A 23,380-nucleotide genomic window follows, 5' to 3' on the forward strand; every position below is an offset into this window, starting at 1 on the left:
TTGATAAAAGCCCTGAGGCCTGAGGCTCAGATGGGGCTTCCTGGTTGGTGACCATGCATGGAAGAGCAGGGACAGATTATCCAATAGGTAAGGTAAGCACAGTGCTTACCTTGCTTACCAGAACACCTGTAGTGAATAATTTCACATTTTTCACCACATCAAAGTTTCTGCTTCTACACATGGCTGGTATCTCCCTCTCTCCAAGCCCACAACATCTTCCTACAGAATCAAAGCCTCTTTTCAAATTTACAGTCCCTGACAGAGGTGGGTGACCCAGTAAGCAAGGTTAGCAGGGGCTTACTTACTAATCTGTAGTGAAATTGTTCACTACAGATGATCTGGTAAGCAAGAGAAGCACTACGCTTTCTTTGCCTATTGGATAATCTGCCCCTGCAGGACAGGATAGTATGTCCCTCTTTGAAACATGGAAGTTTTTCACTCCAACCCCTCTGAGATCTCACCCTGGGTATGCATCTCTTCATTTGTATCCTTTTTTCTTATATTACAGCTGTTACCAGAGATATGGTATTTCCTATGGGCTCTGTGGGTTGTTCCAGCAAACTGTAGGACCCAAAGAAGTAGTGGGGCTGCTAGTCTGAAGTGGAGGGAGTCATGTGGACTCCCCAGCTTGCAACTGGTACCCGCTGACCTATCCCTTGGTGGCTGAAGAGAAGCCAAGATTTCCATAGGACACAATTGGCGTGTGGAATGGGATTTGTTATCCATTACACAATTTGACATCAGAGGTGGATGATCTTAGTCTCCCTGAACTGATTTGCACAAGTATTTACATCATGTTATTATTAAAAAAAAAAAACCTTATGAGATAGGTAGTATCATTACCATTTTACAGAAGAGGATACTGACACTCAGAGATATTAAATATCTTGTTCAACTTTACAGAGCTGGAGTTGGAGATAGAATTAAGTTCTCTGACACCTATCTGAGCACACTTTCCTAAGCAAATGTGTCATTAGAAGCAGTGGCAGTATCTACTCTTTGTTTCCTGTTAGGAAATAGTGCTTTTTAGACTCACATCAGTTTGTGAAAGAACTAGACTTCTTTCCTGTATGTTCCTGTTTCCCACTGGGAAAGCAAAACAACGCACCACGACTAATAAAATATTAATGGGGCGTTTGAGGAATAGTGCTCACCGTTATGAGACATTTATGAAGGAGATGTTTGATGAATGTTTATTGAATTAAAATTGTTAATCTCCCATAAGAAAATCTATCCACTGACTTTATAAATGCTATGTCTTGAAGATATCACTTCTCAGTCCAAGTTTGGCGCTTCAAGAGCTCTTTTACAGTCTCTGCAATATGAGAAACTGAGATTCTTAAACATGAAAGTAAAACACGAGCATTCCCAATAAAAAAATACATAGAAACCAAAGATTATTAGTGGCTACTGGGGCGGGAAGAGGGGAAGGGGAGATTTAGCTTACGGGGTGTCTTAGTTCTGTAGTGCTGCTATAACATAAATACTAAAATGGATGGTTTTAACAAACAGAAATTTATTCTCTCACCGTCTAGGAGGCTAGAAGTCAGAATTCAGGGCACCGGCTCCAGGGGAAGGCTTTCTCTCTCTGTAGGTTCTGGGGGAAGGTCCTTGTCATCAATTTTCCCCTGGTCAAGGAGCTTCTGAGCACAGGGACCCTGGGTCCAATGGACATGCTCCACTACCAGCTCTTCTTTCTTGGTGGTATGAGGTCCCTCTCCTCTCTGCTCCATTCCCTCTTTTATATCTCAAAAGAGATAGACTCCAGACAACCTAATCCTCTAGATTGAGCCCTGCCTCATTAACATAACTGCTTCTAATCCTGCCTCATTAACATCATAGAGGTTAGGACTTACAACACATAGGAAAATCACATCAGATCACAAAGTGGTAGAAAATCACACAATACTGGCATTGAGTTTATGTTATTTGGAAAAGGATAGAGAAAATGGTTGCACAACATGAAGAATGTGATCAATGTCACTGAATCATACATATGGAAGTTTTTTTTAAATGAGCCTTCTTTTCTTTTTTAGGGTGTCCTTTCCCTTCCCTTTCCTTCCATGTTCCTTTTGACCTGATTCCACCTGCACAAAAATGTCGGTGGTAGAAAGTACAGTGTGAGTTGCCCTGTGGCTCAGCATTCCTCAGGGCTGCTTCTGTCAATAGGCCCTTGAGGACCTTTGCCATTTACCAGGGAAACATTTTATATTTCACAGTAACAGGACCAGTTCTTCTGAATGCTATCCCCTAAGTTTTCACAACCTTTTAGCATAGAAAAGAATCTGGAAAAATATATACTAGACTGTTTTCATTGGCTATTTTATATAGTTATGTTACTGCTGTTGTTGTTAGGTGCCGTTGAATCAGTTTCAACTCATAGTGACCCTACACACAACAGAACAGAACACTGTCTGGTCCTGCACCATCCTCACAATTGTTGCTATGCTTGAGCCCATTGTTGCAGCCACTGTGTCAGTCCATCTCATTGAGACTCTTCCTCTTTTTCACTGACCCTCTGCTTTACCAAGCACGGTGCCCTTCTCCAGGGACTGATCCCTCCTGATAATGTGTCCAAAGTATGTGAGACATAGTCTTGCCATCCTTGCTTCTAAGGAATATTCTGGCTATACTAGTTTTATTAGATGATTGGAAATTTTTACTTTCCATGTAAAAATTCCATGTTGTTTTTTTTTTCCCCCAAAAAGAACATGGGTTCTCTTCATAATCAGAAAAAAAGAGTTTCGTTTTGTTTTAAAAAAGGATTGAAACAAAAGTTATTTAAAACTCCAAATAATATAGAAACCCACAGGTATGAATGTTCACTTAGGATCATAGATGAGATGGGCAATAAGCTGGTGGTAGTGTATCAGCAGATACACTATTCATACTAATAGTAACCAAATCTGTATTAATTATTTGAGTGGATTTAAATCCCGTGAATAGATGATAACAGGTAAGAGATAGAGAATGCTTACTCCACCAGGCACTACTATTGTAAGAACTTTACATACATTGTCTCATTTAATCCTCTTCACCATCCTATGCAGTAAACCAAACCAAAACAAAAAAACAAACAACTTGTCATCAAGTAGATTCTGACTTCTGGTTACCCCATGTGTTACAGAGTAGAACTGCTTCGGAAGATTTTCTTGGCTGTAATATTTACTGAAATAGATTGCTAGGCCTCTCTTCCATGCTGCCACTGGGTGGGTTTGAACTGCCATACTTTAGGTTAGTAGTAGAGTGCAAACCATCTGCACCACCCAGGGACCTATTCTGTGCAGCAGGTACTAGTATTTATGTAGAGAGAAGGCAAGTAATAGCCACAAAGAAAAATGACATAAGCAGAGGCGTGAAAAGCATTCATCTGTTAGGAATAGCTCTCTCATCGGGCAACGTTTTATTCCATGAGTTGGAGTCAATTCAGTGGTAATCAACAACTGCTGGAAATGCTGACACTAGTGAGGCAGTCCAGGCTAGGCCCAGCTGGTGACAGTGGTGGGATTTGAACATATCTCCACATGTCTCAAAGGCTGAACATTTACCCAAAAAATCCAGTGCCATCGAGTTGATTCCAACTCAGCAACCCTGCTGCCCCATAGAGTTTTCAAGGAGTGCCTGGTGGATTTGAACTGCCGACCATTTGGTTAGCAGCCGTAGCACTTAACCACTACGCCACCAGGGTTTCCCACCCTCAGGTACTGCCCCGGAGTAGACATGGAATTCTGAGCAGATCCTGTCACCACCATCAGTTGCTGTAGCGCTGACTCTGACTCATGGTGACTCCATGTGTATCAGAGTAGAGCTGTGCTTCATAGGGTTTTCAGTGGCTGATTTTTTGGGAAATAGATTGCCAGGCCTTTTTTCCAAGGTTTCTCTGGTTGGACTCAAACCGTCAGCCTTTCAGTTAGCAACCTCCTGCCACCCAGGGACTCCAAGCAGATCCTACAGCTCTAAAAAGAAGTATCCTGATTTTCTTTAACACTCTAAAGAATTAGTAAAGTCATAACAACCTCTGACATTCCTTAGAAACCTATTGTTCTTTGTAAACCTAGTTCACATACCATTAATTTTTGTTTTGAGTGTTTGTGGTAGCAAGAAACTTCTCTAGTACAGTTGTTGATGAAAAAGGAAGACCTGGAATGTGGCGGTAGAGGCATGTCATGGGGGAGGTTGTACTTGGCCTGCCGCATACTCTTTATTTGGCGATCTAAAGAAAGAGACTTGTCATACGCTTATAACTACCTACCAGCCTGCATTTCAAAACTGGGTCTTCAGGCTCTCAAATCTCTTATCAGATTGAAACTCAGCCGAGGTTAAGCCAGCCACGTACCTCTGGCTGTCCTGACCTCACTGCTCAAAGGCTTCTGTCTTAACATATTGCATTATCAAACGGCTTTTGCAGAATCATTTATGTGGAGGGTGCTTGTGTAGGAGATAATCCGTTTTTAACATTCCCCCCTCATCAAGATTATGACCACAGCCCTCAAAAGGAAAGACGGGGCTGTCCTCAGACGTGTTCTTTCTATGTGTGTGTTTCATGTTAACTTTTGCATACAATATGAATAGAATAATTTCGTAAATATGTACTGAGTTAAAATCAAGATATATTATTTCAGCCAGTGATCATCAAATAGCGGACATACATCATCAGGACAATTATACATGCTGTTTATGTGTGCGTTTTAAAATGATATCAATAAGCTTTTGTTTTGAATGCTAGAGACATTCCTAAAATTGATTTAGCCATGAATCATGGCCATTCTTCTAGGTTCTCTTTAAGGAATTATACATATTAAGGGGTATAAAGAAACCCAAGAAAGGTGCATCAGTTAGGTTTTCCAGTATAACAAGCCACCCCCCCAATAACAATATATTATTTCTCATTGCTGTGAGAATTAAATGGCTGATAGTAAGCACTGGACAGTTCTTCCACTGGTCTCACCTAGGCTCCGTCGTACAGCTGGTGGGTCAGGTAGAGGCTGACCTCTCTTGTCTTGTGGTCCTCATCTCCAGGAGGCTAGCCTGAGCGCCTCACTTAGTGGTTCAGTGTTCTCAGCAGAAAGAGAAGGCAAGCCCCAGTGTGTTAGTGCCTTCCAAGCCTCTGCTTGCACCATATTTTCCTCTGTCCTCTTGGTCAAAGCAAGTCTCATGACCAAGCCTAGATTCTAAGGGTAGAAAATTGATACCACTTTTTTTTTTCATTGTGGCTAAAATATGTGGAACAAAACATTCACCAGTTCAACAATTTCTACATGTATAATTCAGTGACATTGATTACATTCTTCATGTTGTGCAGCCATTCTCACTATCCTATTCTAAATTATTCCATCACTATTAACGTAAACTGAGTGCACCCTAAGCAAAAACTCTCCCTTACCCCTTGTCATGGATTGAATTGTGCCCCCGCTCCCCAAAATACCTGTCAACTTGGCTAAGTCATGATTCCCGGTACTGTATGATTGTCTACCATTTTGTCATCTGATGTGATTTCCCTATCTGTTGTAAATCCTATCACTATGATGCAATGAGATGGATTAGTGGAAGTTATCTTGATGAGATCTACAAGATTAGATAGTGTCTTAAGCCAGTCTCTTTTGAGATATAAAAGAGAAGTGAGCAGAGAGACACGGGGATCTCATACCACCAAGTAAGCAGTGCCAGGAGCAGAGAGTGTCCTTTGGAGCTGAGATCCCTGCACTAAGATGCTCCTAGACCAAGGGAAGACTGATGACAAGGACCTTCCTCTGGAGCTGACAGAGAGAGAAAGCCTTTGCCTGGAGCTAGTGCCCTGAGTTCGGACTTCTAGCTTACCGAACTGTGAGAGAATAAACTTCTCTTTGTTAAAGCCATCCACTTGTGGTATTTCTGTTATAGCAGCACTATATGACTAAGACACCCCTCCCTCCCACTTCTGGTAACTACTAATAATCTTTGGTTTCTATGTATTTGCCTATTTCATATAAGTGAGATCATACAATATTTGCCTTTTTGCATTTGACTTATATGATGTGTTCAAGGTTCATCCATGTAGTGGCATGCGTCAGGACATCATTTCTCTTTATGGCTGTGTAGCATTCCGTTGTGTATGTGTATACTACATTTTGCTTATCCATTCATCTGTTGAAGAACATTTTGGTGGTTTCCACATTTTGGCTGTTATGAAAAATGCTGCAAAACAGTAATACCATTCTCTCTCTCTCTCTATATATATATACAGTTTTTTGTTGTTGAGAATATACACAGCAGAATATGCACCAGTTCAAGTTCCTACATGTACAATTCCGTGACATTGATTATATTGTTTGAGTTGTGTAACTATTTTCATCCTCTTTTTCTGAATTGTTTCTCCCCCATTAACATAAACTCACTGCCCTCTAAGTTTCTTGTCTAATCTTTCAAGTTGCTGTTGTCAGCTTGATCCCATGTATATAGATCTTAAAAGAGCACAGTGTCGAGGCAAACATTCTTTACTAGTTAAGCAAAACTATGGTTTTAAGAGACCTCATGGGATATTTTTAGTTTAAGGTTTAAAGATAATCTCAGGGCAACAGCTTTGGGGGGCTTCATCTAGTCTCCTTGGCTTCAGAAAGCCTGGATTCCATGAGAATTTGAAATTCTGTTCTGCATTTTCCCCCTTTTGATCAGAATTCTTCTATAGAATCTTTGATCAAAATGTCCAGTAATAGTTGCTGAGCACCATCCAGTTCTCCTGTTGTCATGGCAAAGGAGGCAGTTGTTCACAGAGGCAATTAGCCACGCATTCCATTTCCTCCTCCTATTCCTGACTCTTCTGATTCCTTTGTTGCTCCAGGCAAATAGAGACTAATTGTTGCGCCTTGGATGTTTGCTTGCAAGCTTTTAAGACCCCAGGCACTACTCAGTGAACTAGGAGAACAGAAGCACTAAATATGTTATTAGGCCAGTTAACTGAGATGTCCCATGAAAACTTGGCCCTAAACCTCTGCACCAAAGAACTGAATCCCATGAGGTGTTTGGTTGTACATAAGCAGCCTCAGCAGCTTTTTTTTTTTTTGGTCATTATTGTAAATATATCACTCAACTTTTGCCAATTCAACTTTCTACTGGTGTACAACTTATTGACAGCAATTACATTAATTGGCTATGCAACCCTACATATAATCAGTACTACTTTTCCATAGGCATTAACCAAAACTCAGTACTCCATAAGCATAAGCAATAACCTCCCCTTTCCGCTTCCCTTCCACCCCTGGTAACCACTGATAAACTTTGGTCTCTATACATTTGCCTGTTCTTGTCTGTTTATACAAGTGAGGTTATACAATATTTGTCCTTTTGTGATTCGTTTATTTCACTCAGTATAATGTCTTCAGGCTCCATCCATATTGTAGCATGTATCAAGACTTCATTTCTCCAATAGGCTGAGCAGTATATATGTACCAGTTTTGTTCATCCATTCATCCTTTGATGAGCATTTAGGTTGTTTCCACCTTTTGGCTATTCTGAATACTGCTGCAATGAACATTGGTGTGTAAGTGTCTGTTTTAGTCTCTGTGTTCAAGTCTTTTGGGTATATACAGTGACACCACTCTTGATGGGAGATACTGCTAAGGCCATTTTTTGCAATCTACTGTAGTCTATCTCTAGTAAAAATTATTCACATTTCTCTGACCAAAAAAAACTGCTTATTCCATTCCAGGGTTCTTAAAAGTCTCATCCTATTGCGTCGTCACGCTCTAAGCCCAGGATCTCATAATCTGCTTCAGATCTGGATGCAGATGAGAACTCCTCAGTTACCACAACTCAGATGCAGACGCTCTGATCCTGAAGCCAATGAACTAGAAAGACATGTTATCTGCCCCACACATACACAGCATACAATGGAAAGACAAGGGAAGGGTAACATCAACAGAGACTCCATTCAAAAAACAAAAGAAAATAAGAATGGGATACATATGACAGTCACTGGTCCATAGCAAGTGTATCAAGCCGGGTACATGCTGCTAGGTTCCCCTGGGCCAGGGAATGTCCCTTGATTAGGACCAATCCTGATCCTCAGGAGTGGTTCACTAGTTTATAGTTCTCCACTACTCTTGGCTCCACTCTCTGAAACAATCTTATTTTCCCGTAAGAATTTGCCCACTTTTACTTCTAAATGGCTTTCTTGGACTAATCCCTGCTAATAAAAATTGGGGACCCAGAGGCCTCTTTTCATTTGAATAGTCTTTATCTCTCTTAGGCCAAGCTAGTGGTGTTTTTATTACTACAACTTTCTTAAAAACTTTGTGGATTTCCTAGGAATCTGATTAAGGTTCATATACCTGAAAGCCACATCCACAGTTTTTTTTTTTTAAGTCAGGCCTTTCTTTGGGCTGAGTGTCAGGCTGCTATCAGACAGCATCCTTAAGGGTCTTAGCATCTCTTTTATCTGGCTGAGAAGGTCTGCTAGGCACCATGTTAAATTTTACAAAGATCTTTAAAGTCATTTCTTATTTGGGGAATATTTTTCCAGCTGGATAGACTAGAGAGGTAACAGCATTTTATTTTCTAATCTCATGAGTTCTGGCTCCTATATGTTTTCTCTAAATAAACTGTTCTCTAACTAAAAAAAAAAAATTTTTTTTCTAACTAGACAATTCCTTTTTTAGCTCACCTCTCTCATACAGAACTTTATCTTGTACAGCTAGAAGCACTCAATTGACACATTTGACATTTTATTTGGGGATCTTTGCAGCTAGATTCAAAATTTATTTTCTATCTTTCAAGCCACCCCAGGCAACACTTTTTCCAATCTTTGAAAAATTTTATTATAATGAAAATGAACATAACAAAACACACTTTCTCAACAGTTTCTATGAGGACAATTCAGTAACATTGATTACATTCTTCATTTGTACAACCATTGTCACTGTCCTTTTCCAAATCATTCTATCACCATTAACATAAACTCAGTACCCCTAAGCAAAAACTCCCCTTTCCTCCCTGCCCCACTTGACCCTCATAACCACTAGGAATCTTTGGTTTCTATGTATTTGCTTATTTCATATAAGTGAGATCATACAATACTTGTACTTTTGCGAATGACTTATTTTGCTCAGCACAATCCAATAGTTTTGCTACTACATGATACGGGTGACGTTTTCCCCAGCCTGCTACAGCAATTTCCTCACCACTTTTCCAGGTTCTACTGACAGTTGGCTTACCATTTTCCCAGTTTTTGCTAACAGTTACCTCATTGCTTTTCTAGCCTTCACCTGCTGTCTGGTCTCAAAGCTAATGCTTCATGTTTTAGGTTTTTGACATAGCAGCATGCTGCTTCTATATACCTATTTCTGTATCAGTTAGCTTTTGCTGCATAAGAAACCACAAATCTTAGTGGCTTAAAAAACAATGACTTATTATTTCTCGTGATTCTGCTGATTGGCCGAACAGTTGCTTGTTGGTGTCTCCTGGGCCCATTCATGTGGTTAGTCAGTCGGGATAGCTGGGGTGTTTGGGCAAAGCTGGGATTACTGAGAATGCTGGGCCTTAATCTCTTGGAGGCTAGCTCAGCTTTCTTCACATAGTGGTCTCAGGGTTCCCAACAACAAGCCCTTTTGAATAAGCGTAATGTTCCATTGACTAAAACAAGTCCCAGTTTTCATCGCCAAGCTCAATTCAAGCAGTTGAGAAGTAGTCACTACCTCTTGATGGGACAAGGTGCAGAGAATGTGTGGTAAATTATTTTTTTGCAACCTCCACAAATATGGGGAGAAGAAGGAAGCATTTAGGAAGTCAGCTTAAGAAAGTAGGATGTGAATTGATGGTTGTTACATCACGGAAATCTGACAATTTGATATTTTCATAGTTCATGTTATGGACTGAATTGTGTCTCCCCAAAATATGCGTTGTAAATCCTAACCTCTATGCCTGTGGTTATAATCCCATTTGGGAATGGATTGTCTTTGTTATGTTAATGAGGCAGGATTAGTGTACATGTATCTTTAGTCAATTTCTTTTCAGATATAAAAGGAATTAAACAAGCAAGTGAGCAGAGGAGAGATAGGGTAAGATAGATGTCACGACACATGGAGATCTCCAAGGAACCAGGAAGCAGAAGCTGAAGAGACAAGGACCTTCCCCCAGAGCTGACAGAGAGAGAAAGCCTTGCCCTAGATCCAGCACTATGGATTCAGACTTCTAGCTTCCTAAAAAAAAAAAAAAAAAAAAATCTGTGATAAAATAAATTTCTGTTAAAGCCATCCACTTGTGGTATTTCTGTTATAGAAGCACTAGGCAATAAAATAGTCCAGATACTATCTGGCATTAAAATAGCAAGATTAATATCTATCATTTATTGAAGTCTTAATATCTACAGTGGTAGCATTCTTACCTTTCGTGTAGGAGACCTGTGTTTCATTCCTAGCCAGTCCACCTCACGTGTAGCCACCACTTCTCTGCCATTGGAGGCTTACATGTTGCTGTGATGCTGAACAGGTTTCAGTGGAGCTTCCAGACCAAGACAGACTAGGAAGACAGACATGGTGATCTACTTCCGAAAATCAGTCCGTGAAAACCCTATGGATCACAACAATTCAATCCGTTGTGCATAGGGTCTCCATGAGTCAGGGGCCAACTCAATGGCAGCTAACAATAATATATGCTAGGCTTCTGAAAATTATATGTGTGTATGTATATATGTATGTATGTATATATACATATATTTGGCTATAACTGGAAATGTCTGTTTCATAACAGTTTTTTTTCTGCCTTCCTAATAACCCTCTTTCCGTCATTATCTATAGGTCACCTAATACACTGAGCTTCTCTTTCTTCATTTGAAAAATGAAGGCAATGAACAAGATAATCGTTAAAGGCTTTTTCTGCTGTTACTTTCTTTGATGTAACGTGGTTACTGGGTTCATTGAGAAGGGAGTACAATCAGTGGCTTTCCCTTTCCTGCCTGGATTCTGTACCAATTGAGAAATAAGAAGGAGAAAGCAGCCACGGGCCAAAGTGTCACCTTTGTTACTGATAGACAAGGTTGGAGGGTGTGGCTTATATCTGTGGGGAACTGTGCTTCATAATCCTGAACCCAGAATTAGGTGGACTTACCCTCCCTACGAGCATTGGCCAGAGCTGACCTCTTCCACCCACACCCAGAAACAGAGCAGAGAACGTGGAATCCCCATGGTAGCCCCACTTCTAAGAGAAAGAAAAAGAGGCTGGGCTGCCATGGACTATTTCTCCTTCTAGATTTACCAGTTAGATAAGTGACCCCTTAGCTGGAGGTGGTGGAGAGAGACCATCAGAGTGGGAAAAATGTTTCTTAACAACGTTAACACCTCACAACCTCAACTGTTCACACATTTCAATGGAGTATATAGTGAAAAGGGCATGAACATAAGACCTGAATAGATGTGGATTCAAATCCCAGCCTCTGTCTCACTAACTGTGTGAATTGGATAAGGAACTTAAGTTTCCTGGGGCCCAGCTGTTAATCAGTTGAAAATAATACCCTCCTGACAAGGTTATTGTGAAGATTGTTTATTGATTATACATCAATTGTCTAGCACAATGACTACCTCATAAAGGACATTTTATTTGTCACTGAACTTAGTTTCTTTCCTCACTTTACTTACTAGGTTTGATTTCAGAGGGACGCTGACCCACAGGCAGCTTACCATTACTAAAAAACCAAAAACCAAACCCAGTGCCTTTGAGTCAATTAAGGCTCATAGCGCCCCTATAGGACAGAGTAGAACTGACCCATAGAATCTCCAGGGAGCACCTGGAGGATTCAAACTGCCTACCCTTTGGTTAGCAGCCATAGCACTTAACCACTATGCCACCAGGGTTTCCATTACTACATGGTTGGTTATCTAATATCTTAGCCTGCCACAGCCTGTAAGGAGACTGAGAGTGGTGGTGTATGGAGATAAGTGAGGTAGAGTTTGACATTTTAAACCTAAGGAAAGAAAAATATTTTAAAGCAAACAAAACTGCATTACCATACAGTGTAAAGCTTTTAAAAATAATGACAGTCTGCATCATCACTAAATTGTGTCCAGTGTCCTCTCTTTAAGGAAGCAATAACGTTTATAAATGCATTTTAGAAGCAAATTCCAACAAAAAATGAGGAAATACCTTTAACATTAGAAGGGAGAATCTTCGGTTTTTATGAAAACCCCACACCTCGATGATGTTATATTACAGATAGTTCTGCCCTTTATGTAGAAAATCTCAGCCAAAAATAAGAATTTGTTTGCTCAGACAATTTAAAAGGAGTAATCATCCAACAAGATTAGAATCAGTGGCTCAAGGGAATATGTCTAAGATAAAAGGAAACACCAAAAGGAATTTAAAAATCCTGTGGGATTTTTCCTAACTTGAATTAAGGAGTCAGAAATGTTTAGGTCATTGATGACTCTGGGAATTACTGATTTCTCTTTTTAAAAAAATACTCCATGAAACCCAGTGCTGTTGTTGATTCCAACTCATAGCAACCCTATAGGACAGAGTAGGACTGCCCCATAGTTTCCAAGGAGTGCCTGGCGGATTTGAACCGCCGACCGTTTGGTTAGCAGCCGTAGCACTTAACCACTATGCCACCAGGGTTTCCACTCCATGAAAGAGGTATGAAATGTATAGTTTGATCAAAGGTGTATATGTTTTTACATGTGTTAAAAATTTATCCTGCATCATTTCCTTTTCTGTATAGATTTCCTCTGTATTTTTCAGCCAGAAGTTTGCTTTATATTCCAAGGCCAAAATCAAATCAGATGTAAGATACAGCAACAGCTGTTCTAGCTTGTAAAGGGTAATATAGATAATAGTGGAAAAACCTGTACACACGACTTCAACCTTGACCTTCTAGTGCTTTTCTCTTCTCCCGCAGAGAGCTCAGGTACTATCATTTCCTCAGCCATTGCTTCCATGCACCTAACTAAAACTTACATTTCCCACGTATCAGAAACCTAATGTCATTGAGTCGATTCCAAGTCTAACACCTGGCGACCACATGTGTTATAGAGTAGAAATGCCCCATAGGGTTTTCTTGGCTGTAGTCTTTTGTGGAAGCAGATCACCAGGCTTTTCTTCCGTGGTGTCACTGGGTGGGTTTGAACTGCCAACCTTTAGGTTAGTAGAGCATAAACTGTTCACACCACCCAGGGACCTTTCCAAGCATCAGTGCTCTGTTACTTCAACACAGCCTTGGGTGAGTCATAACCACACTGTATCTTTGTTATAAGAAAAATTATTTATGAATGTTAATGATTTTGTGGACTTTTGGAAAGATGTGATTAGTCACTTTCTGATTGAATGCTCTAATAACTGAAACATCGCAGTGATGTGAAGAAATTATTGTGATACTAATGGTGAAAATATTTCTATGTGTTAATCCAGATCCAGGTTAGATGCTGATAATTGTTTCAAGTATAAAATCTCAATAGGTAATAAATTCCCTATATGATTAAAGATTTGGAGACCTTTTGGGGGGACATTTAGGGAAAAGGAATAGCTTTGTGGTTTACAGATGGGTGAATTCAGGTATCACCACATTTATTAACTGTGTGACTTTAAGCAAATGGCTTAAATTTATTAAGTCTCAAGTTTCCACACCTATAAAATGGAATGATGATAATATCATATGAGGATTGTTGTTGTTAGCTGTTGTCAAGTCACCTCCAACTCATGGTGACCTTAGGTACAATAGAACGAAATGTTATTTGGTCCTGTGTCATCATCATAATCACCAGCAACTTTGAGTCCCTTGTGGCGGCTATTGTGCTAATCCATCTCACTCTGAGGGCCTTCCTCGCCCTCACTGGCCCTCTACTTCATCAAACATGATGTCTTACTCCAGTGATTGATTCCTCCTGATGACATGTCCAAAGCAAGTGAGTTGGACAATGTTCTCTTGTGATCCAGAGATTTTCATTGGTTAATTTTCAGAAGTAGATCACCAGGCCTTTCTTCCTGGTCTATTTTAGCCTGGAAGCTCCACCGAAACCTCTCTACCATAGGCAAACCCACTGGTATTTGAAATACCAGATACATGGCTTCCAGCATCATACCAACATGCAAGCCACCAAAGTATGACAAACTCACAGACGGGTGGTGGCACATAGGGATAAATGAATTAATATCTGCACAGTGCTTAGCACTAGGTTTGACACATTGCAAATGCTGACTTAATGTTAATTATAGAGCAAAATATGTAGTTTTTACCCAATGCACTTTAGAGCCAGCACAAGTTTTGTTTTGTTTTTAATTAACTTTAAGGCAGCAAGAGAATAAGACCTTTAGGAGCTTTTTTTTATTTTAACCTATACTTTTTTAGACAATCAAAGGATGATTTTCTCCTTCTTAGAAGTGTTACTTTTTAATCAAGAGATTGTGCACTGGGTGTCACTCAGCTGAGTGAAATGATCATTCTATGGTTCTGAATCAACCTGTTCTGGAAAATACACCTGTCGTCCTTTAAGCATTGTGTTACTGTAAACCAAAAAAACCCAAACCCGTTGCTGTCGAGTCGATTCCAGCTCATAGCGACCTTATGGAACAGAGAAGCACCAACCCTTAGGGCTTCCAAGGAGCACTTCGTGGATTCAAACTGCTACCCTTTTGTTTAGCAGCCGAACTCAACCACTGAGCCACCAGGGTTTCCTGTGTAACTATGGTGTTTGCGAAAAAAGCAATTGCTAAGTTACTATGACACAGAGCCTGTGGAATTTCCTGGCCTCTATCAGGTGTCTTTGGCAGGGGGACTGGTCAAAGTTGAGAGGACTAACAAATGGGGCAGTGCAGGCTGTGACCAGCAAAGGGTGCCTGGCGATGAGGAAGAGGGGCTTCCAGCTCACCAGACCTTGCTGCAGGGTGGCATCCACCCAGAGAAAGAGGCACTCTTCCAGTTTCCACAAAGACGTGCTATGGGCCTTACACAAAAACTTAGTAAGACGCCTTGTGGGCTAGTGATGGTCCCAGACACAAAGATACATTCTGGTTTCTAATTGTTATTTTCTTGTAACAATACTTTAAAATTTGGTATAAAATCAAGATACTGGAAAGAAAGATTATAAAATCTGAAAGTCAGAACATGGGTATTATTGAGATAAGTGAGGCGCTGCCCCATGAGTCGGGGCAAGGTTTCCTTAATTTCATGAACAGCCAATACCACATGCAAAGCCTGTGTGTGTGTGCATGTGTGTGTGTTTTAGTTCCTATGGAAGTAAGAATCTTAAACTTTATGAATTCAAATTAAAAAGGAGTAAAGTCTTTAAAAGGAGCCCTGGTGGTGCGGAGGTTAAGTGCTCGGCTGCTAACTCAAAGGTCAGCAGTTCGAACTCACCAGCTGCTCCGCAGGAGAAAAATGTGGCAGTTTGCTTCTGTGAAGATTTACAGCCTTGGAAACCCTATGGGGCAGACTCTCTTCTGTGCTATGGGGTCACTAGGAGTTGGAACCGACTTGATAGCAACCAGAAAATCTTTAAGCAAGTCCCTGAGTGGTGCCAATGGTTAAGAGCTTAACTTAGCTGCTAACTAGTTAGCTTAGCTGCTAACTGAAAAGTTGCAGGTTCGAATCCACCCAAAGGCACCTTGGAAGAAAGGTCTGGCAGTCTACTTCCAAAGTATCGGCCATCGAAAACCCTGTGGAGTATACATGGGGTCACTATGAGTCAGAATCAACTGGACATCACTGATACACACACACACACACAGACATAAAGCCTTTAAGACATTTGTCATAAATACAGAAAGGAAGTTCCTTCTGTGTTCTTGGATTAGTTCCCCTTCTGTAATCTACAAATTGAACTCCATAATAAACCCCACATGGTTCGTGCGTTGCTCTGCTTTACATTGTATATCTCCGCGTCTGGCGTTTGTTTCCTGGTATTGAACAAAATTTGCTTAATATATGAGCAGTTGTTTTCTTGTTGTGCTTAGAATAAGCAGGCACAAAGTCTCTCATTAATGATCGGAGATATGACTCTAGCATTGTGTTTATAGCTGGTTCCCTTAGAAGCAAGTAAGGAACAAGATATTCATGCTTGTTCTTTGTAGCACCTGGCATATTGGTTATTTCTGTATTTATCAGACCGCTCATTGATTTTCTGAGATAGGTAGGAACTTGCTTTCTAAATCTTTCCTTCCTGATATGGCAGAAAATTTCAATATTTTATGTGCCAAATACATTAGGCTTGCACAGAAGGGCCCAGGTTCCAATGGCCAGAGTATTTAGCTAATGGAGTATGGTCTTCCTTCATTTTTTCGCTATGGATGATGTTACAGAATTTACTCATGTACCTGAGGGTGTCTCGTAGTAAAGCTCAATCTTCAGTTTTGTTCATATTCTCTTTTGGTTAGTGCCTATAGCAATTTGTCAATTCTAAAATTAAAGGGTTGGAATAAATGATCTCTAATATTCTTGGTTACTCTGCCTTTTGGGGTTGGTAGATTGTTTTTCTGCCTCAGCAGGCTGAAAGCATGAGGGCAGTGGTAGTTCAGTGGCAGAATTCTCTCCTTCCATGTGGGAGTCCAGGGTTTGATTCCTAGCCAGTGTACACCACCTGTTAGTAGAGGCTTGTTGTGAACTGGTTTCAGCAGAGCTTCCAGACTAAGATGGACTAAGAAGAAAGGTCTGGGGAGCTACTTCTGAAAAAATCAGCTACTGGGAACCCTATGGATCACAAGAGTCTGATCCACAACTAATTATGAGGATGGCACAAGACCAGGCAGCTTTCCGTTCAGTCATGCATGATGTCACAATAAGTCAGAGACTGAATTGACGGCAGCTAACAACAGGCTGAAAGTGAATCTCAGTTGACCTTGACCTAGCCTCCATGCCATCTAATGGAAGCCACTAGCTTTCCAGTGAGAGAGCAGCAGCTACCACTTTCCTTCCCTATCAGTTGTTTATTCATCAAGACTGCCTCCAACTGGGGACCATTATTATAATTTCCCTGGAACTGCCATGATCAGGTATCAGTGGAATGGGCCACAAATTTGGTTGTGCATTAAGGGCCCAGGCATCTGTACTGTGAGAAGTTCTCCAGGTGATTCTGTTGCTCCTACAATTTTAGAGCCTGGGAGACTATCATCTTCTCTTACTTGAGAAGAGAAGAATGTCTTTGTCTTCTCTTGCTTAAAATCTTGTTGATCAGTAAAAGAAGGCTTAAGCAATTTCCCCTTCCTTCCCTTTTGAGTCTAGCTCTCAGGACAGGCTATCTGTGTGCCTGAAAAGAGAATTAGAAAGCAGAAGCAGATTTCTAGTAGTTGGTTTCAAATTTTCTTTTGAATTCTTAATCTTCACGTGAATCAAAGCAGGACTTATTTTAGCAACTTTATAAATACAACTTACCAAGGCTTATTACATTTTTGTTTATCACAGTGAGACAAGGAAGGTCAGTGGATAGTTTGCTATTTTTTTCTTACTCTCTGTGGTTCTCTGTATAGGATCTTACAGTACAGAATCAAGCTACTGGATATATAGGTTATTTTGATGTTCTTTTTGTGCCCAATGTATCTTCAGCAAGGTATACACTTTTAGCCATTCTAGAACCTTCTTAGGAGTAGCAGCCTCTTAGTTGAATTTCTGTTGTAGTTTTCCAAAGGCCTCCTCCCTGGGAACCAGAAGATATTCTAGGTCAGTGGGACCAATTTTTCTGAGGCCAGGCTGGGCCAGGGAAATGGGCAGCAGTCGAGCAGATGCTTCCTTCTCTGTACCTCCAAAGAGAATGTTTACCCCACCCCCTTCCTTTCCCACTCCTTAGAGATTATGAATTTAGGCCATTAAGTGAGTTTAGACCTTCACATAACTTAGGACTCATAACTTTATGCTTGTTTGGTTATGAGAAGGAATGACTGACTATTCATGATCATCTTCTGCCAAAGCCCTTTTCTATGTGGTCAAATTACATTTTGCTCCTCATATTTATTTCCCCAAATAGCTTTTTCATGGGTTTAGAAGAGCAGTAAAAAAAAAAGGCCATTAAGTGAGTTTAGACCTTCACATAACTTAGGACCCATAACTTTATGCTTGTTTGGTTATGAGAAGGAATGACTGACTATTCATGATCATCTTCTGCCAAAGCCCTTTTCTATGTGGTCACATTACATTTTGCTCCTCATATTTATTTCCCCAAATAGCTTTTTCATGGGTTTAGAAGAGCAGTACAGAATATAAACACGGAGCTGTCTAGAACTAGTGGGATACCAACAAGCAGGTCGCTAATGTTCAGGTGCGTGGCACTGTCCTCTAACCACCTGTAACCTTCCACCATAGTGCCTTATAAGTCTTGGCCAAGATGCAAGGAAGACATATATTACCTATTCTTGCCTTGTTCATCTAAATTTCCTCATTCTCTTTCCCATCCATCTGGTGCATAGTAGAGTATATTGGGCATTGTCTTAGTTATCTAGTGCTGCTGTAACAGAAATACCACAAGTGGATGTCTTTAACAAACAGAAATTTATTTTCTCACAGCTTAGGAGGCTAGAAGTCCAAACTCAGAGCGCCGGCTTTAGGGGAAGCCTTTCCGTCTTTGTTGGTTCTGGAGGAAAGTCCTTATCTCTTCAGCTTCTGCTTCCTGGTTCCTTGGAGATCTCCATGTGTCTTGGCACCTATCTTACCCCATCTTTCCTCTGCTCCCTTGCTTGTTGAATCTCTTTTATACCTAAAAAAAATTGAGTCAGGATACAGGCTGTACTAATCCAGCCTCATTAACATAACAAAGACAACCCATTCCCAAAGGAGATTATAACCATAGTAACCACAGGCATACAGGTTAGGATTTACAACACATATTTTTAGGGGACACATTCTAACCTTTGGCTCCCAATAATTGATGTCCTTGCCACATGCAAAACACATTCACCCCATCACATCATCCCAAAATTCTTAAATCAACTCCAAGCCCAAAATCTCATCTTCTGAATCATCTAAATCAAATACGGTTGAGACTTTGCGTGTATTCCACCCTGGGGCAAAATTCCCCTTCATCTGTGAACCTGTGAAATCTAGAATACAGGTTATCTGTTTCCAAAGTACAGTGGTAGGAAAGGCACAAAGTAGACATTTCCATGACAAATGGAAGAAATTAGAGGAAAAGAAGAGATAACAGGCAGCAAGCAAGTTCAAAACCCAGCAGAACAAATTACATTAGCTCTCAAGTCTTGAAAATAGGCCAGCAGCCCTGCCCTCCAGATGCTGGATATTGGCCGCACTGTCTGGATTCGGAGTGGAGGCCACTTGCTATGGGCTTCAGCTTCTCCTTCCAGGCCTATTGGGATGGCAACTCTGTCCCTGAGTTTGTTGTTGTTAGGTGCTATCAGGTCAGTTCCAACTCATAGGACCCTATGTACAACAGGACAAAACACCGCCCCATCCCGCACCATCCTCATAATCGTTGTTATGCTTGAGCCCATTGTAGCAGCTACTGTGTCAGTCCATCTCATTGAGGGTCTTCCCTCCTTTTTACCAAGCATGATGTCCTTCTCCAGGGACTGGTCCCTCCTGATAACATCTCCAAAGTACATGAGACGAAGTCTCGCCATCCTTGCTTCTAAGGAACATTCTGACTGTACTTCCAAGACTGGTTTGTTCGTTCTTTTGGCAGTCCATGGTATATTCAATATTCTTCACCAACACCATGATTCAAAGGCATCAATTCTTCTTTGGTCTTCTTTATTCATTGTGCAGCGTTTGCAATCATATGAGGCATTTGAAAATACCATGGCTTGGGTCAGGCACACCTTAGTCCTTAAAGTGACATTTTTGCTTTTTAACACTTTAAAAAGGTCTTTTGCAGCACATTTGCTCAGTGCACTGCGTCTTTTGATTTCTTGACTGCAGCTTCCATGGACGTTGATTGTGAATCCAAGTAAAATGAAATCCTTGACAACTTCAGTCTTTTCTCCATATATCATGATATTGCTTATTGGTCCAGTTGTGAGGATTTTTGTTCTCTTTATGTTGAGGTGTAATCCATACTGACGGCTATAGTCTTTGATCTTCATCGACAAGTGCTTCAAGTCCTCTTCACTTTCAGCAAGCAAGGTTGTGTCATCTACATAACACAGGTTGTTAATGAGTCTTCCTCCAGTCCTGATGCCTCTTTCTTCTTCATATAGTCCAGATTCTTGGGTTATTTGCTCAGCGTACATATTCAATAAGTATGATGAAATGATACAACTCTAATGCACACTTTTCCTCACTTTAAACCACTCAGTATCCCCTTGTTCTGTTTGAACAACTGCCTCTTGGTCTATGTACAGGTTCCTCATTAGCACAGTTAAGTGTTCTGGAATTCCCATTCTTTGCAATATTATCCATAATTTATTATGATCCATGTAGTCGAATGCCTGTGCATAGTCAATAAAACACAAGTGAACATCTTTGTGGTATTTTCTGCTTTCAACCAGGATCCATCTGACATCAGCAACGGTATTGCTCGTTCCATGTCCTCTTGTGAATGCGGCTTGAATTTCTGGCAGTTAGTTCCCTGTCCATGTACTGCTGCAACAGCTTTTGAATTATCTTCAGCAAAATTTGAGTTGTGTGTGATATTAATGATATTGTTTGATAATTTCCGCATTCTGTTGGATCGCTTTTCTTTGGAATAGGCATAAATATGGATCTCTTCCAGTTGGTTGGCCAGGTAACTGTCTTCCAAATTTCTTGACATAGACCAGTGAGCACTTCCAGTTGAAACATTTCAGTTGGTTTTCCGTCAATTCCTGGAGACTTGTTTACACCAATGTCTTCAGTGCAGCTTGGACTTCTTCCTTCAGTACCATCGATTCTTGATCATATGCTGCGTTGAAATGATTGAACGTCGATCTATTCTTTTTGGTACGGTCACTCTGTATATTCCTTCTATGTTCTTTTGATGCTTTCTGCATGGTTTACTGTTTTCCCCGTAGAATTCTTCACTACTACAACTTGAGGCTTGAATTTTTCTTCAGTTCTCTCAGCTTGAGAAGTGCTGAGTGTGTTCTTCCCTTTTGGTTTTCTATCTCCATGTCTTTGCACATGCCATTATAATACTTGGTTTTCTCAAGCTGCCCTTTGAAATCTTCTATTCAGCTCTTTTACTTCATTATTTCTTTCTTCTGCCTTAGCTACTCGACATTCAAGAGCAAGTTTCAGAGTCTCTTCTGACATCCATTTTGGTCTTTTCTTTCTTTCCTGTCTTTTTAATGACTTCTTACTTTCTTCACGTATGATGTCCTTGATGTCATTCCACAACCTCGTCTGGTCTTTGGTTATTAGCATTCAATGTGTCAAATCTGTTCTTCAGATGGTCTCTAAATTTAGGTGGGGTATACTCAAGGTCATACTTTGGCACTTGTGGAATTGTTCTAATTTTCTTCAACTTGAGCTTGAACTTGCATATGAGCAACTGATGGCCTGTTCTGCAGTCAGCCTCTGGCCTTGTTCTGACTGATGATGTTGAGCTTTTCCATCGTCTCTTTCCACTGATGTAATTGGTATGATTCCTGCATATTCCCTCCAGTGAGGTCCATGTTTATAGTCGTTTATGTTGTTGAAAAAAGGTATTTGCAATGAAGAAGTCGTGGGTCTTGCAAAATTATAGGACAGGATCCAACATTGTTTCTATTACCAAGGCCATATTTTCCAACTACCAATCCTTCTTTGTTTCCAGCTTTCACATTCCAATCACCGGTAATTATCAATGCATCCTGACTGCATGTTTGATTGGTTTCAGAATGCAGAAGTTGGTAAAAATCTTTAACTTCTTCATCTTTGACCTTAGTGGTTGGTGTGTAAATTTGAAATAGTTGTATTAACTGGACATATGGATATTATCCTATCGCTGACAGCATTGTACTTCAGGATAGATCTTGAAATGTTCTTTTGGACAATGAATGCAATGCCATTCCTCATCAAGTTGTCATTCCCAGCATAGTAGACCAAACGATTGTCTGATTCAAAATGGCCAAGACCGGTCCATTTCAACTCACTAATGCCTAGGATATCGCTCTAGGTGACATAATTCAATCCATAACACCTATTATACTCTATTGAGAATAAAGCAAGGATATGTGAAGCCCATCACTATAAATATTTTAATCACATGTTCTAACAAAAATTTGGAAATAACTTTAATGCATGATAATGAGGCACTGGCTGCTACATAAGTCACAGAGTTTAGAAGGCTATCTAATAGCATGAAAAATATACATGCTCTTTTAAGAAGAAAAAGAAGGTAAAGGGAAGAGAATGTGCAGCACTATCATACATATATTCTGAAACAAAAACTTGAATAATACACATCAAAATGTTAATAGCAATTTCCTTTCAATTGTGGAGCTGTAAATGGTTTTCATTACTTCCTTGTCCTTTCCTGTATTTTCCAAAATTTTACAATGTTCATGTAGATTTTTGTAATTAAATAAAACCTCATGAAACTATAAACATCATTTTTTAAAGGATAAGCTCCTTAAGGCATTTCTTTAAGGCATGTGCATTTCAGTTAGGTTAACACCGTATATTACCTGGGCAGAGTTATATTAGCTAGCTAGCATGGAGTCAAACTTTATCTATCTGCTAAAGGTTGTTGACTCTTATAGATTGAATTGAGTTCCCCCAAAATATGTGTTGTAAATCCTAACCTCTGTGCCTGTGGTTATAATCCCATTTGAGAATGGGTTGTCTTTGTTATGTTAATGAGGCAGGATCAGTGTAGGGTGTATCTTGAGTGAATCCCTTTTGAGATATAAAAGAGAGTAAACAAGCTAGCGAGCAGAGGAGAGATGGGGGAAGCGTGATGCCAAGGCTCATGAAGATCTCAAAAGAACCAGGAAGCAGAAGCTCAAGGAGACAAGGACCGCCCTCCAGAGCTAACAAAGAGAAAGCCTTCCCCTAGAGCCAGCACCTAAACTATGAGAAAATAAATTTCTGTTTGTTAAAGCCATCCACTTGTGGTATTTCTGTTACTGCAGCACTAGATGACTAAGACAGAATTTGGTACTAAGAGTTGGGTGCTGCTCTTAACAGATACCTAAAATGTGGAAGTGGTTTTGGAACTGGGTAATGGGTGGAGGCTGTTAGAGTTTTAAGATGCCTAATTGTAAAAGCCTAGGTTACTTTTGAAGAGACTGTTGGAAGAATTGTAGACGTCACAGGCAATTCTGGTGAGGGCTCAGAAGGAAATGAGGAGAGCTATAGAGTCTCTGCCATCTTAGAGAATACATACAGTGTCTGCAACAGAATGTTGCTAGAAATGTGGATGTTAAATATGCTTCTGGTGAGGCTTTAAAAGAGAATGATGAACATGTGGTTGGACAGTGGAGGAAGGGTGATGCTTTTTATGCAGCGGCAAAGAACTTGTCTGAATTATGTTCAGATGTTTGGTGGAAGGTAGAACTTGTAAGTGATGAACTTGGATAT

The 23,380-nt window shown here is 40.3% G+C and overlaps 1 protein-coding gene and 1 pseudogene across 8 annotated transcripts in view; both read left to right on the forward strand.

Annotated features, from left to right (window-relative positions):
* The window catches only part of STX11 (syntaxin 11), a 93,471-nt gene that overhangs the window by 46,210 nt on the left and 23,881 nt on the right, over positions 1-23,380 (forward strand). The window lies entirely within an intron of this gene.
* The window catches only part of LOC135232466 (calmodulin-1-like), a 29,737-nt pseudogene continuing 6,357 nt past the window's right edge, over positions 1-23,380 (forward strand).

This window comes from Loxodonta africana, chromosome 1 (assembly GCF_030014295.1).
Source record: "Loxodonta africana isolate mLoxAfr1 chromosome 1, mLoxAfr1.hap2, whole genome shotgun sequence".
Taxonomy (NCBI): domain Eukaryota; kingdom Metazoa; phylum Chordata; class Mammalia; order Proboscidea; family Elephantidae; genus Loxodonta; species Loxodonta africana.